The sequence below is a fragment of the Notamacropus eugenii genome, chromosome 4 (genome assembly GCF_028372415.1).
Source record: "Notamacropus eugenii isolate mMacEug1 chromosome 4, mMacEug1.pri_v2, whole genome shotgun sequence".
In the NCBI taxonomy this organism is placed as follows: Eukaryota; Metazoa; Chordata; class Mammalia; order Diprotodontia; family Macropodidae; genus Notamacropus; species Notamacropus eugenii.
In genome coordinates this window covers 295,500,328-295,515,152 of record NC_092875.1, presented here as the reverse complement: position 1 = coordinate 295,515,152, position 14,825 = coordinate 295,500,328, and the positions used below count along the sequence as shown (strand labels likewise).

Sequence of the window (14,825 nt, the reverse complement as noted above, 5' to 3'; positions counted from 1 at the left end):
GATGTGATTTTGGTCCATAAAGAGAAAGCTAGATGTGGTCTGGCATGGTTATTGGTGAGAAGAGAATTCTGAGGAGTAAAGTGAAGCAGGACCAGATGTAGTTGTTAACTGAGGCAACCACCAACCTATTTAATGAATTCCAAGGTAGCAGTTTTAGACATGAATTGAATAATTTTTCCATAGCTTAGTTTTTGGACTGGATGGCATGTCAGTTGGAGGGGGCTGAATCCTGAGCCTAGATGTAAGAGCCAACTAAGGCAACCACCAATCAGCACAACAAGGCATAGTGATATAGTACTTCAATTTTTACAAAGCGATAGTCATACACTATCTCAAGATATGAGAGAGAATAAGTAAATAATTGTCAACTACATTGACCACTACCCATTTCTACTAATTAATATTTAAATAATTGATAGCCAAGTAGCAGTCTGGAATCCATCTCTAAAGATGCTGATTTTCTGGATAGAAATTTGAATATAGGGACACAGATGATGTTTTCATTTCTTCTTCCAGTTAAAGATTAGGACATTGGAAAAGGGAGGAGGACATGAGAAGTGAACATCTGGCTAAACAGATAGTCAAAGCAAAGGCTATGATTTCCTGGATAGTAGCCTGAGATACTAGAACAACTGATCCCTGGTGAAGGATGGAGTGAGTACATCTCACAAAGTCTGGGAAGAATGCATTTGGCAGAAGACTCGCTGACCTAATTGAGAGGGTTTTAAATTAACATCTGAGGACAAAAAAAAAAAAAAAAAAAGGCTCAGAAAAAACTGTAAGTTCAGATGCAACACAAAACAATAATTAAGACATAAAAAAAGCAATAATTCTAATGGGAAGAAAAAGAAGTGAATCAGGAGAAATAAATTACAAATTAAAGATTCTCAGGTAGGAGATACATACAAAGTAGATGGTAGATTGGAAGACACTAGCAACTAGAGAGACTGGGAAAGGCCTCCTACAGAAATTATGTCTGCAATGATTCTTGAAAGAAATCAAGGATGTTAAGAAAGAAAAAGAACATTCCAGGCATAGATGTTAGCCAGTGAAAAGGCATGGATGAATAATAAAGCATAATGTATATGGATTGGCACACAGAACAGTATGACTGGATCATAAAGCACATGAGGGAAAACAATATGGAAGAAGACTGGAAAGGTAGAAAGGGGTCAAGCTACAAGAAGCTTAAAATGTCAAATAGGAGAGTTTATATTTAATCCTAGGGATAATGGGATGCCAATGGAGTATACTGAGAGGAGATGGGGTGTCATGGTGAGATTTGAAGACTAGGAAAATATTTTGGCAGCAGTCTGGAAGGTGGATTGGAATGGGGAGAACCTTGAAAGAGAGAACAATTAAAAGATTATTACAATAGTCCAGATGGGAGGTGAAAAGAAACAAAACTAGGGTGGTCTTGTGAGAGTTAAGAAACATACATAAGTAACATATGTAGGAGCTGTTGTGGACAACTGACAACTGACAACTGACTGGGATGAATGAGAGTGAGGAAGACACCAAGGTTGTAAATCTAAATGACTGGTTTTCTAGCAGTTTCCTCATAAGTAATAATTTGACAAAGAGGCAGATTTGTGTAAAAGATAACAATCTCTGTTTTGTACACGTTAACTCTGAGATGACTATGGAACATTAAGCTCAAAATGTCAAGTAGACCAGAACTCAAGGGAAAGAATTAGGTTTAATAGATGTATCTGCAATTCATTATTATGGAAAGGAAAACTGAAGACACAGAAGCTGATGAGACCCCCAAATGAATGAGTATAGAAAGAAAAGTAAAGGACATTCAGGACAAAGCTTTGAGAGATACACCTACAGTTAGTGGGCATAACATGTATGAAGGTTGAGCAAAGAAAACTAAGAAAAGAAGAAATAAGAGAGAGGAAATAAAGAGAAAAAGTAAATAACAATGTCAAATGTAGCAGAGAGGTCAATAAGGATGAGGTCTATGAAGATGTCATCAGATTTGGCATTTAAGAGATCACTGAAAATTTTGGGGGAAAAAGGTTCAGGTAAATGATGAGGTTGGAAACAGGATTGCAAAGAGTCGGAGGACGAAGAGTGGAAGCATTATGTATAGATAGCTTTTTCAAGAAATTTCACTTAGAAGGGAATTAAATTAGGAGAAAAGAGAGGAGATAGTGAAGGGTTTTTATAAGAATGGAGAGACATGGGTCCATTTGTAAGAAGTAGGGATAGAAACAGAAGATACGGAGATGCTGAAGATAAGAAAGAAAGTTGGGGTGATCATGGGGTCAATCTGTTGAAGAAGATAAGAGGAGTAGGATCAAGGCAGCACATAAAAGGATTGGCCTTGGCAAGGAAAAAAGTTACTTTCTTATCAGAGACTGAATGAAATAAGAAAAGAGGTATTATGTCAGAGAAATATGAGATGACAAGGGAAAAGAGGGAGCTCATAGTGAATGATCTCAAATAAGAAGGTAAAGAGAGGGAAGTCTGGAAGATTTTAGAAGAGAAGGTTCCACCTACCCCAGCCTCTTCTTCCTCTGAATGGAGGGATGAAGGATGGTATGCTAAACTCCTCCCAAAGCTTTCCTCTATAGAGGAAACTTTCAACTCACTTCATTTTACATCTTCAGATCTACCAGGTTTAAACTCCATGAAATAAGATACTCATGTAGCAGGTACCCTATATTTCACCCACATCCCACTTTCCAACATTCTTTTGTGTGTCTTCTCCTATTCGTTGCAAGCTCCTTGGGGATGGGTGCAAGCTCTTTTTCTTATCTGTATTCCAAGCACTTAGTGCAGTGCCTGGCAAATAGTATTCACTTAATAAATTTCATAATATTATTGAATTATATAGCAAAGTTTCTGTGTTGAGTGGTTTAGAGAGTCAGTCAGGAAACTATAAAAGGATGGTCTGTTGAAGTAAGAGCCAAAGTGAGTTTAGATAACATAAATCTGCAGTATAGCCAATCAGCTCAATTATATGGCTTTCTTTCTGTACCTCTATTCAGTAGCATGTGAATAGCAAAGAAGGTGGGTAGTGGGATAATTTGAGATAGCATTTTGTCAGGAAAGATAAGACAAAGGTGAAATGAACCTTGTGAAAAAGTGACTGAGTTATCTTGGGATTCATTAGAATAAGAAAAAAGAAAATTGAATACAGTCTGGTAGCTGACCTCAAATTCAGTTAGGATTTCAAAAGGTTCCGAAGAAAAAATAGGCATGAATCTTCAGTCTGAGAGTCTAAAAAAGAATGTAACTCACAAGCAATAGAAAATCCTAAAAAAATAAAATTCTGACTAATCATGAAGAAAAGACAGAGAAGAAGAATCACACTAGTGTGAATATTCAGTGAATTTGCTGATCAGTCTGTGGGGTCTTTTCCTCATATTGTGAATATTTATTTTATTGTCTTATCTGAAATCAAATTTGTGACTCCTATTCTTGAGAATTGTCTGAAACACCTAGAATATATTGATCCAAACCTTTATTTTCATTCTTTATGTATTTTTAAATGCTTTTCTTGTAGGAAGCAAAAAATTATGTTTGAATTTCTTATCCAGGTTGCTATTTCTTTCATTTGATTGGAAGGTTTAATACATTAAAGTTTTTTGTTATAGATATTAGATTTGAGTTGTCCTTCACTTAGCATTAATTTTCTTTTAAATCACTACTGGTCCTTATTATTTGTCTCTTCATCATAGAATGATTCTGCTATACTCTTTGACCTAGTCAATCAATTCATCATTTAATTAAGTATCCAGTATTTACCAGGCACTTTGTTAAGTATTGGGGATGTAAATACAATTAATAAAAGCAAACTTATTCAAAGGAGCTTACATTCTAATGGGATAGATAATTGTTTTGTCTTTCATTTGAAAGAGGACCAATGACATCATGAGTGATGTCTTGACTCCTGTGTGAATTGATTTAAGTAAGGTAGAGTTGCACAAAGTCATCAAACTCACTCTCTGTCTTCCGGAGTCATTGAAGTCTGCTGGCAAGACAAAAGTCAAGATGCCTAGTGATGGCTAGAAATTCAATGGATGACTTGTGTTCGATGCCTGACCAAGCTCTAAGTTCTCCACAGTTCAGCCATCTTCATGGCCATTAGAACAAATTGTTCTCATCCACCCATTCAGCCAATGAAATCATTAGACTTATCTGGTCCTTACTTTCTAGAATATTTCACTAGGATATATGTGGACAAACTGATCTCTAATTCCTCTTCTAGATGAAAGGACATAATGAATTTTATTAAAAATTAGTAATGGTTGGGGTCTGGGTTATGATTTGAATTTTTTTAATGGTACACAAATTCAAAATGAGCAAATAGCTTGATATCGCTCATACCAACCAGCATTGGTCAGAGTGGATGGGACCATGCCATTGCTGAGATGCAATTTTGCTTGGTATAGGAAAGAACTCTGCAAACAGCTGTAAACAGCAAAGAATGAGCTGTCTTGTGAGGTCATGACCCATCGCTCACTGGAAGCAGATAAACAGAAGGTGTGTAGCAGAAGGTGTGAGAAGAAGCACCCTTCTGCTATGGATGTGTATAAGGAAATCTAGCATCGAGAAGATTGGACTTGACTTCTAAGGGCTATTCCAAATCTCAAATTTGGTGACTCCCTTTTGTCTTTCCAGGATGACAAATAAGTAGTATAATCCCAGAATGTAAAGAAAATGGAGACAATTATTATCTGACCACCCAACACACATTTTCAACTTTGGAATGTCAAAAATTAGTTTCTACTCTCTTAGAGCATACATTATAGAGAAAGACTAGTTGACAAACCAAAAAGGACAAGTTTGCTCAGGACAAATCAAGCAGTTTTTCATCTCAGTGCAAATGATTTCAGTCCATTAATTGAAGCCTGCTGGAAATCGTCTGTTGCCATAACTCATTTGGAGCTGAGTTCCCTAGTTACAGTGCGTTACCCAAGTCTCCCTCTCTTTCGAGGTTTTGTCAATAATGCTAATAAGGTAAGTATTATTCCATATGATTATGCATGTGTAGCTAAAGAGTCTCTATGCTAACAAAGATTTTGTTTTTTGTTTTACAAACAATAAGGACCACATTTTTCCATTTATTCAATTCTGGCTTTGAAGTTTTATAATGAACTTGCAAAGATCAGGTCTCAAACACAGTGCTGACTTGAAATTATCCTGCTTTTGCTCTTTTTCTAAGAATTGTCTTTCCTATAATGTTTTCCAGACTAAGGCAGCCTTTCAGAAACAGTAGAGGGGAGAAAGTCTAATACTAATGCAGGTTTGCTAAACAGCAGGGCCCACCCTCACCCTGGCTGTTGGCTTGGCAGCATTTGCCACTCCAATGATGCAAGGTCACTCCATATATTTTTTCAAACAGAGGCCAAAGCTGTGTCTTGTTTCTGAGACCTGAGCTGTTTGCCAATTGTATCTAATATGGTTTAGTCAAGTTTATCCATGAAACAGAGACATGGCTCTATTTTGACATTTGGCAAAACCGAAACATAGAGAACTCCAAAAGCCAAAGTTAAACAAGCAATTTGGTCTCCTAGCTGAAAGGTGCAAATAAAATGGAACTTGAGAATGTATTTTGTTTGTCAGGGCAAAGAAAACACATGATCATACCAGGGCTAACTCTCCAGTGGTGGGGATAACCAGTTACACTGCATAGCCTTAATCCCAGCCTTGGAAAGAATGTGAGTCCTAATATATATGTAATTCTGACTGAAGTCAAATGCAACATCCAAGGAAAAAGCAAAGTCTAGGAAACAGGGGCTTCCTTTGGCTTCCTTCAAAACTTACCTTGGAAAAGTTAAAAACTAAAACTAAGGTTGACATTAGAAGTTTCAAACAAGTTTTTAAATTTTTCCATAGCAGGACTTCAAGGTTTCATCCACTATGTTTTGCCTACTAATTGTCTTAACTTTGGGGTGCCATCAGTCAAAATAGCCCATTGAGTTTCTAAGGTAAATTTTAAAAATAATAATTATTTCACCTAGGCAAAAAATCTCTCCCCTTAATAAGATAGGTTTGAAAACAGATCTGTTTGCACAACATAGAACAAAAGGGAGATCTTGAAATTAGCTGGTGACATTGGTCAATGTAGGGAAGCAAATTGAATAACTCAGGCCAAAAAAGTGCACTTGGGAGTCCAAATCATCTGTTTCCACTACCCAAACAAAGAAGAAATGTATGTAAGCCTCTATTTCATTTTTCCAAGACAAGTATAATTTATATGAAAGAAATTTGCACAAGTGTACTTTCTCCCAATGATAGAAATCCACAACTTGGTACCCCGTGACATTAGACATACCATTTACATAAATATTATTTTCTACAAAACAAGTTATATAAGATTTTCACACACACTCAAGGAGAATATCTTGACTTGTATTCTCAAAGGTTTTAGCAGTCATCTTTAAGTGCTAGCAAGGTTAAAGAAAACTCCCTATAGCCAGTTTTGTTCTGAGAAACCATGTCCTCTCTTCCGCTTTCTAAGAACTGTGTATTAGAATAGATGACGTGACATTTATATAGCACTTTATGTTACCTAATTTCATTTGATCTCCACAACACCCCTATTAAGGAAGCACTACAGGTATTATTCCTCCAGTTTTAAGGAATGAGGAAACTGAGGCTTTTGGAGATTAAATGACATGTTCCCACTCACACAGCTAGAGAATTTCAGACTCATAACCTCTCCTGGCTGAAATTCCAGCACTTTTGTTGTTGTTCAGTCATTTCAGTCTGTCCAATTTCTCATGACCCCATTTGGGGTTTTCTTGGCAAAGATACTGAGGGGTTGCCATTTCCTTCTCCAACTCATTTTACAGATAAGGAAACTGATGAAAACAAGATGAAGTGACTTGCCTGAGGTCACACAAATAGTAAGCGTCTGAGGCCAGATTTGTACTCAGGCCTTCCTAACTCCTGGCCCACCACTCTATCCACTGTGCCACCCAGCTGCCCTCAACGTCCAGGACACTTTCTACTATATTACACTGCCTTTCAACTATGATAGATAGATAGACAGATAGACAGATAGACAGATAGACAGATAGACAGATAGACAGATAGATAGACAGATAGATAGACAGATAGACAGATAGACAGATAGACAGATAGACAGATAGACAGATAGATAGATAGATAGATAGATAGATAGATAGATAGATAGATAGATAGATAGATAGATAGATAGATAGATAGATACCTTACATCATCTTTGAATTTTACCCTAGCCCAAAAGATGGTGATAGATTCAGAGCAGGAAGGAACTTCTGAGTTCATCAAATCCAAATCCTTCATTTTATAAATAAGGAAACAGAGACATATAAAGGTTAAATGACTTGCCCAAGATCATACAACTAGTGACAGAGCTCAGCATAATTAAATGCCATGCCAAGATATATTGGCACTAGACTGACAGAACTCAGAATGGCTTAGAATGGTTCCTGAGCTAAAGTTAGTTCTTGATCAGAAGATTGCTAACTCAAATTACCATCATTTAATAATTAACATTTACTACCTATGTAACCCTGGGCAGCAAGCCATTTAACTCTGTTTGCCTCAGTTCCTCATCTGTAAAATGAGCTGGAGAAGGAAATAGCAACCCCTCAGTATCTTTGCCAAGAAATGGAGTCACAAAGTATTGGACATGACTGAAACAACTGAACAACAACAACAAAAATTAACATATCTAAATTTAAGGTATATACCGTTATGGAAACAAGATTATCTCATTTATTAAATAAGATTATCAATGCTGGTTGTGAAGACCAGGCTGACAAAACTAGGGACATATAGGACACAAAGGTATATATGTAGCTTTATTCCTTTTTTCTTTTTTAATCAGCTGAACTTAAAGTGAATTCTAATGAGACCAAGAGCTGAGTTTTGCACATGGAGAATGGTTCCATAATTATGATGAAATAAAATCTTTGGAAAAAAACTCAGTTATTTCCTTCAGCAAATTATTTAGAAGGTTAAAATTGAAGGAAAGCAACATTCCCCTCCCAGCCCTATTCTTGACTTCTAAACTTCAAAACAATACCTTTGCTACTATTGCCTCATTCTGAAACTTCCCTCAGTACCTGGCGCCTCTTTGCCATCCAACCACCCAGGTTACAACATCATCTCTGTCCCCTCCCAATTATATGTCCCTTTTATATGTTGTCTTCCCTTATTAGAAAGTAAGCTCCTTTAGGACAGGGATTGCCTTTCTTTTTGCTTATGTTTTAATCCCTAGGGCTTAGTACAGTGCTGAGCATATAACTAAATATTTAATAAATGTTTTGTTCCCTCTTCCTTGTTCTTTCCTTCCTTTCTTCATTCCTTACTTCTCGAAAGACAGCAAAACTCAGATCGCTGCAATGACCCATCTTGATGTAACTTTGATTGATAGTAAATTGATAGTAAAATTGCTTGATAGCAAAATCTATTTACTTGTTCTCAGTGGAGACAACAGTGGTGGACAACAGGTGAAGATTTAGGCATATCCATTTTCAGACACCACCAACATATCAGTTTACATGGCTTCACTGTACTTCACAATGGGGAAAGGTTCTGTTGGTGGGGAGAGGGATGATGACAGCATGGGAAATGACAGCAATGCTTAAAAATAAACATCAATTAAACATAAAAATCAAAAGACTAGTGTTGAACCTTTTGATCTGTTTCTTATCCTTGAAAATAGATTCTTTTGCTCTTTGTGCTTTATTGGCTAGCTAATTCGTTGTTGCTTTAAATAACTCTACAAAAATGATGGTGAGAGAGTCTGACTGGGGAAGAGAGAGCTAATCTCATGCCTTGTTTCAGGAAGACCTAGGTCCCTGCCTCTGACATATATTGGCCATGTGACCCAAATCAGTTTCTCAAGACCTCAAGCCATTCTCCAAGTCTATCAATTGCAGGCTAGCGGCCTGTCTGCATAGGTATCAAGAGTTTCCTCATTCCTCATGAGGAGTTTCCTTTACCAATTATAACACGAATCCAGACCAGGTAACAATACAAACAAGAGTGATGGTGGTTACTGTCAATGTTATTATTCTCTGAAAAGAATTTTATGCTTCTGTGTTTGTTCTGAAATCACAAAGCATGAGTTCAGTGAACAAACCTGAATTCTAAATGCTCTACACAAAATACATCTGCAGTAGGAAGGCAAAGGGCAGAAAAAAGCCTAACTTTTTGCAGCTGGTAGCCTCTAATGAGACAGTCTGCCCCCCTGAAGCAGAAACTAGCGGCACACTTGTGACTTAATACTCTGAAAATAAATCCAAGGAGACCCAAAATGACCTATTTTCTTCATAAGACAATCCAGGAAGGAATCATTTACAAAGGATTTGTTTAGGAAGAGAAAAATCTTCCTTTCATTTATAGTTTCTTGATATTATCTTTCATTGAGTACTCAGTGAAATCTTCTAGTTGTCTGTGTACCTCCCTCCCCCAACTACTTTTTATTTTTATGGATATTCTCAGTTTATTTAGTGGTGTACAAACTTCATCCCAGTGGAATGAAAGCTCCTTGGAGACAGGGAATTCTGTTGTTATCTTTGTGTGCCCTGTGTTTAGCTCAGTTCTAGGTACATAAATAGTGGTTAAATGATCCAGCAAAGAGGAAATCTGAATATCATATTTCAATCTAAGGAACTGAAGGAGTTTACATATTTGTTAGCACTCACATCTCCTTCCTCAGACCCTTCATCTGATTAGATGATGACCAATGAGTAGGAGCTAACATGTTAAACGAAAGGAGAAATAATAAAAGAGATATTTTCTGTCTTCAAGCAGAAATATTTGTCCCCATGCAGTTATTTTAAGGTGCTTATATGTGCGATTAAGGTTTGGTTCTCCCCATTTTTGAATGTGAGTGGTATAGTGCCAAAATCACTGGGTGTGAAACAGGAAAATCTTGGATTAGGAAAAGACTGCCCAACAATGGAACTATAAAGCCTAAATTTGAATGGTGGCTCTCCCATCTTTATGACTGTGGGCAAGCTATTTAAATCTCTCTGTGCTTTTTCTCTTTTTTGTAGATCAGTCATTTCAGTCATGTCTGACGCTTCCTGACCCCAACTGGGGTTTTCTTGGCAAAGATACTGGAGTGGTTTGCCATTTCCTTCTCTAGTCCATTTAACAGATGAGGAAACTGAGGCAAACAGTGTTAAGTGACTTAGTGACTAAGGTCAAATTTGAACTCACAGAGATGAGTCTTCCTAATTCCAGGCCCACCTTGCCTTTTTCTCAGAAGTGATCAAGAAAAAAAAGCTATAAGATTCTAGGTAGGATGACAAAGGCTTCAGGGCCTTTTCTCTTCCCATCTAAGAGCCCGGAGATACTGAAATATGCATTCTTTGAGGTTAAATACCTTTTCACTTTTGGATACCAGCACAATGCCTGGAATCTGGTAGTCATAATAAATATTTGCTAAATAACTGCTTGAATGAATCAATAAAGATGAAAAAACTTACTAGAATACGATTAGGCTTATTCTTCTTAATCTTCTGAAAAGTATTTCATTTTCCTCATCTGTAAAATAAAAAGTTTTAACTTAATGATTTCTAAGTTTCCTTCTAGTTCTAAATTCTCATTACCAAAATTACCATGCAAAGGTACTTTTCTCTGACTAGGTTTTAGTACTCTTAAAAAATTTGTTGACATGAATTGAGATAACCAGAAACATATTGAAGTCCGAAAAAACTGAAAGTATAAATTAGTGGTCTATAGTAATGATTAAAATCGGATGACAACTAGAATTGGTGCGGGGAGGATGTTCCATCTCCTTACCCAGAAAAAAATACATATTAGCCCACATGCATGTGTATGTGTGTACACACACACACATCTAAGGTAAGGTAATTTGAAATTCAATTTTCCTTGAGAAATTTTAGACAACCAAGGCAAGAAATCTTATAGGATCATGAATTTAGAATAGGAAAGGACTTGAGAGGCAAATAATAAGACCCCCTCATGTTACAAATGAGGAAACTAGGAACTAGAAAGGTTAATTGATTGATTTGAACCCAAGACCTCTAACTCCCAAACCAGTGTTCTTCCCACTGTACTGCACCAGTTCTCAAGAAATCTCAGACTCCCAGTTTCAATACTTACCTTTCCTAAAGTCATACACACATACTCAGCCATGGAAATGAAAGTTGGTCTTGTTACTTAATTACGATCCTGAAAACTCACATACACACACCTACACACTCTGTGCCACAAGCCAGGGACATGGGTTGATGCCTTTTCTTTTAAAATATTCTTGTGAAGGATGTAGTCTAAACAACGTATGCATCAATAGTCATTAGTACCAACAAAACCAAAAGTTTTCTTATCTGGTCTCACATTCTTATCTGGGTTATCCACTTTCAGCTATCTTTCAGTGAATATCATCATGTCCTTGGGATAGTCAACATTAATTTTTTTTTCAGTTGGGACAATGCAAATGTTCCTTCTAGATTTCCAAAAGTTTCAATGTTCCATGTAATTCAATCCCCTGTGAATTCTTTCCACTGGAACAAAGTGTGTCCCTTTTAAGACTGCAAAGAGTCAGAGAGCAATCCACTTGGTTTTGCGGGAAAATCAAGCCAGCCATTGTTTCTGTAACTAATTTAAGGGACTTTAGCTGGAGATGTGATAGAGTCTATGGATGTAAGTTAGCCAGGGATTTGAGGGATTGTGAGGTGTTTATGGAGTATGAAGTGACATGAGCTTATTGGGAAGTTCCACGCCTTTTTCCAGTAATGACACAATAAGTGCTATTACAGGCCCAAAACATTAGCTTCTTGGACAGAAACTTGCCATTCTCAGGCCTGATGTGTTCATCTACTCTCTGGGTAGTCTTAGTCTCATAAGATTGAGTTTTCTTTTTTTTAATTAATCTTTATCCCTTCACCATTCTAGAGCCTAAAAAAAAAAATTCACATCCAAAAGAAACATCTTAATTTGAAGCAACCTAACATTATTGTGCTTAGGATCGATTACATTTAGTCAGCAAGAGCTTTTGGTTTAATATTTCCTCTTATCCAAATATTTCAGACTCAGCTGAGCATATGAATTTGTTCATGAGCATATATACTGAATATATATGTATGCTACTTTATGAGTGGACAGCATTATCCTACAATACATTAACCACAGTGCAAGTATACTTGCCAGTACGTGAGTTAGGATCATTACTGTCCCGAAGTAGATCTAAGTTTTAGTAGGGAGCCTTAGCTATTTCTTACCTACTCTTTAATAGAAACACAATTTTCAAAGAAAGTTTTTACAATATTTCTTTCCAACAGGTTCATTATCATTTTCTCCTAAATAACAGGTCCAGAAATTGTCATTTGACTTCATCAACTGGAACAAAACTCATCATAATGCCTGCATTATCTTCCAGGATTAAATATCCTTTACAAGTTCCTTGGCATGTACTGGATCCAAATGCTCCCAACAAAGTCAAAGCTTACTTGCCAGTCTCTGGATGATGTTCTTGCACCCAGGTCTTTGGTCCTTGGAGATGATGACTTCCAGGAGCTGGCTAATGGATCGCCATAGGATTTTAGTAACCCTATGGAATTAGAGACAATCTAATCCAAGCCATGACTGAACAAGAATCCCCAATACAACATATCATCATATGATGATACAACACATCCATCAGGTAGTTATTCAGTCTTTGCCCGAAGACACTCAGTGACAGAAAGTCCACAACCTCCCAAAGGAGTCAAGTAGACCTTGAGATGTCTCTACTAGGTAGGAAGTTTTTCCTCATGGCAAATCTAAATAAGGTTCTTTGCAACTTCTATCCATTGCTCGAGGTCCATTGCTCCTAGTTCTCTTCTCTGTAACAAAGCAGAACATGTTTACTTCCTCTTCTATATACATGACAATTCTTCAAAATGCTTTAAGTCATATGGTCGCTCAATTAATAAACACTTATTACAACTTTAGATGCCCTAGTATGGAAGTCCTCTACCTCCCTACAACATTCAAATGGATCTGTTATCTCAACAATTTGGATATTTCTTCTGGTGTTACAAATGACAAGTCATCTGTGTCTGTGTATCCAGTGAACTCTTATCTATATTATCCAATAAATTAACCACAGGGAGTACACCAAACATGCTGGAGATCTTCTTCAATTTCTCCTGACGTCAGGAGGATATCAGTGGATGTTATCACTGGCCACTTGTTATGCCCTCATTTTCACCATCCCTCATTCCCATCATTTCCCACCTTGCTGTTGTCCTGGTTTTCCTCACTGTCCCTAGAAATTCATCTCCCTGCAAAATCACAACTCTAAAACTCATAGGTCTTCAGCACTACATGCCCCTAGGGTCCCTTCCTCCTTCTGACTGGAGAAAGTAAAACATGAATATTAGAAAGTCCTTCCCAGATCCTCCATTTGAGGAATGATAAAGTTCAAGGGCATCCCAAAATGTTGGGATGTAAGGTTGTTCCAAAGAAATTCACTCATCCCCTCTCCAAATCAAGCATAAGCATTTATTTATAATACATTATTATAGATAACATATAACAACACAACACACCAAGCAGGCTCATTTGCCCCTGAAGGAAGACTCAGTTTAAGGGAAACACCTGGTTAAGGGGGAGGTGACTGCCCCCCCAAGGGAGATGGGTTCTTAAGGGAGATGTCCATCAAGGGAGGCCCTAACCTAAGGGGGACACCCTCTTCTTAAAGTGGATGCCCCTCCTAGCCAGGAGAGACTAAGGATTCTTATAGAGTAAAAACTGCCCTGGACAGAGAGATATGACCAGGAGTTTGGGACACTATCTATTCCATTGTTCAAACCTGGGTGGAGGCATGGAGTGGACTACTTAAATCTCCTATTCTCTGAAAGTGACTTTAAGTAGTACTTGAGATAAGGTGCTTCTCATTGACCACTCTATCAGAAGCTCACCATCCCCGCCCCCCAGAAGTAGACATACAAATTCATTCAGGAAAAAGGGTCATGTATTCCTCATCTTTAGGGAGCCTAGGGTATCCACTTCACAATTTCTCACCCGGCTACAGGACTGATGGGGTATAGGCCCAAGGTGAGACCTTCACCCCTTACCCCAAAAGAATTTGAGTCTCATTTGTCCATAGGCCCTGGAGAACCCCACCTTGAACTCTTCTTGAATCTCCCCACTTGATCTGGCTTTTCATGTCCAAATCTATTACCCTTAACCTAACTGAGCCCTCCACTGTCTGTTACCTGTTACCTCTGGATTGCCTCTAGCTACCTCCCACCCGTGATCCTACCAAAATCCCATTCTCTAAGTCCCTGTAGTCTGACCTCTAGTCACCCCAGTCCCATCAAGATACTCCTTAGACTCCTCCTCAAGACCCTCCTTAAACTCCTCCTCTAGTCACCCCAGACTACTTGGCCACCCTTAGATCCCTCCCACTCTCTTTCTGTACATAAGATCCATCTTACCTCCATGAAGGTGTTCAGATTCAATCTGGCCAGGAGGCATTAAGCAATACAAATATTGAGATTCCTTAAAAGTTAACCCAATATGATGGATTTTTAATAAACTTTGTTTTGCTTTGGTTGAAAGAATTCAGGGTCGAATTCACTCAGGCAGGACCCAGTGTGTCACCATTTCAGGGTTTCCAAATACCCCTAACCCTGAACAGGACTATATCATGCCCTCATGTTGAGTGCCCTCTCTCTTCCCTGCCTCCTGCCTTTCCAGCTTCTTTCAATGTATCATATTCCCTGATTAGATGGTGAACTTCTTGAGGGCAGCAGCTATTTTTCCATTTTGTTTGTATCTCAGCACTTAGCACAGTGCCTGGAACTCTTAATAAATGCTTATTAACTGAATGAGCATAAGACCAGCATCTATTC

At 37.8% G+C, this 14,825-nt stretch overlaps 1 long non-coding RNA gene across 2 annotated transcripts in view; it reads right to left on the bottom strand.

The window, feature by feature from the left end:
• Nucleotides 1-848: 848 nt before the first annotated feature.
• LOC140501362 (uncharacterized) overlaps nt 849-14,825 on the bottom strand; it is a 38,669-nt gene continuing 24,692 nt past the window's right edge. The window contains exons 3-4 of one of the 2 annotated variants that reach the window (XR_011966156.1): nt 12,435-12,809; nt 849-10,506 (exon numbers count right to left, since the gene is read on the bottom strand). This is a non-coding gene — a long non-coding RNA (uncharacterized lncRNA). The other variant, XR_011966155.1, reaches the window with a different exon arrangement.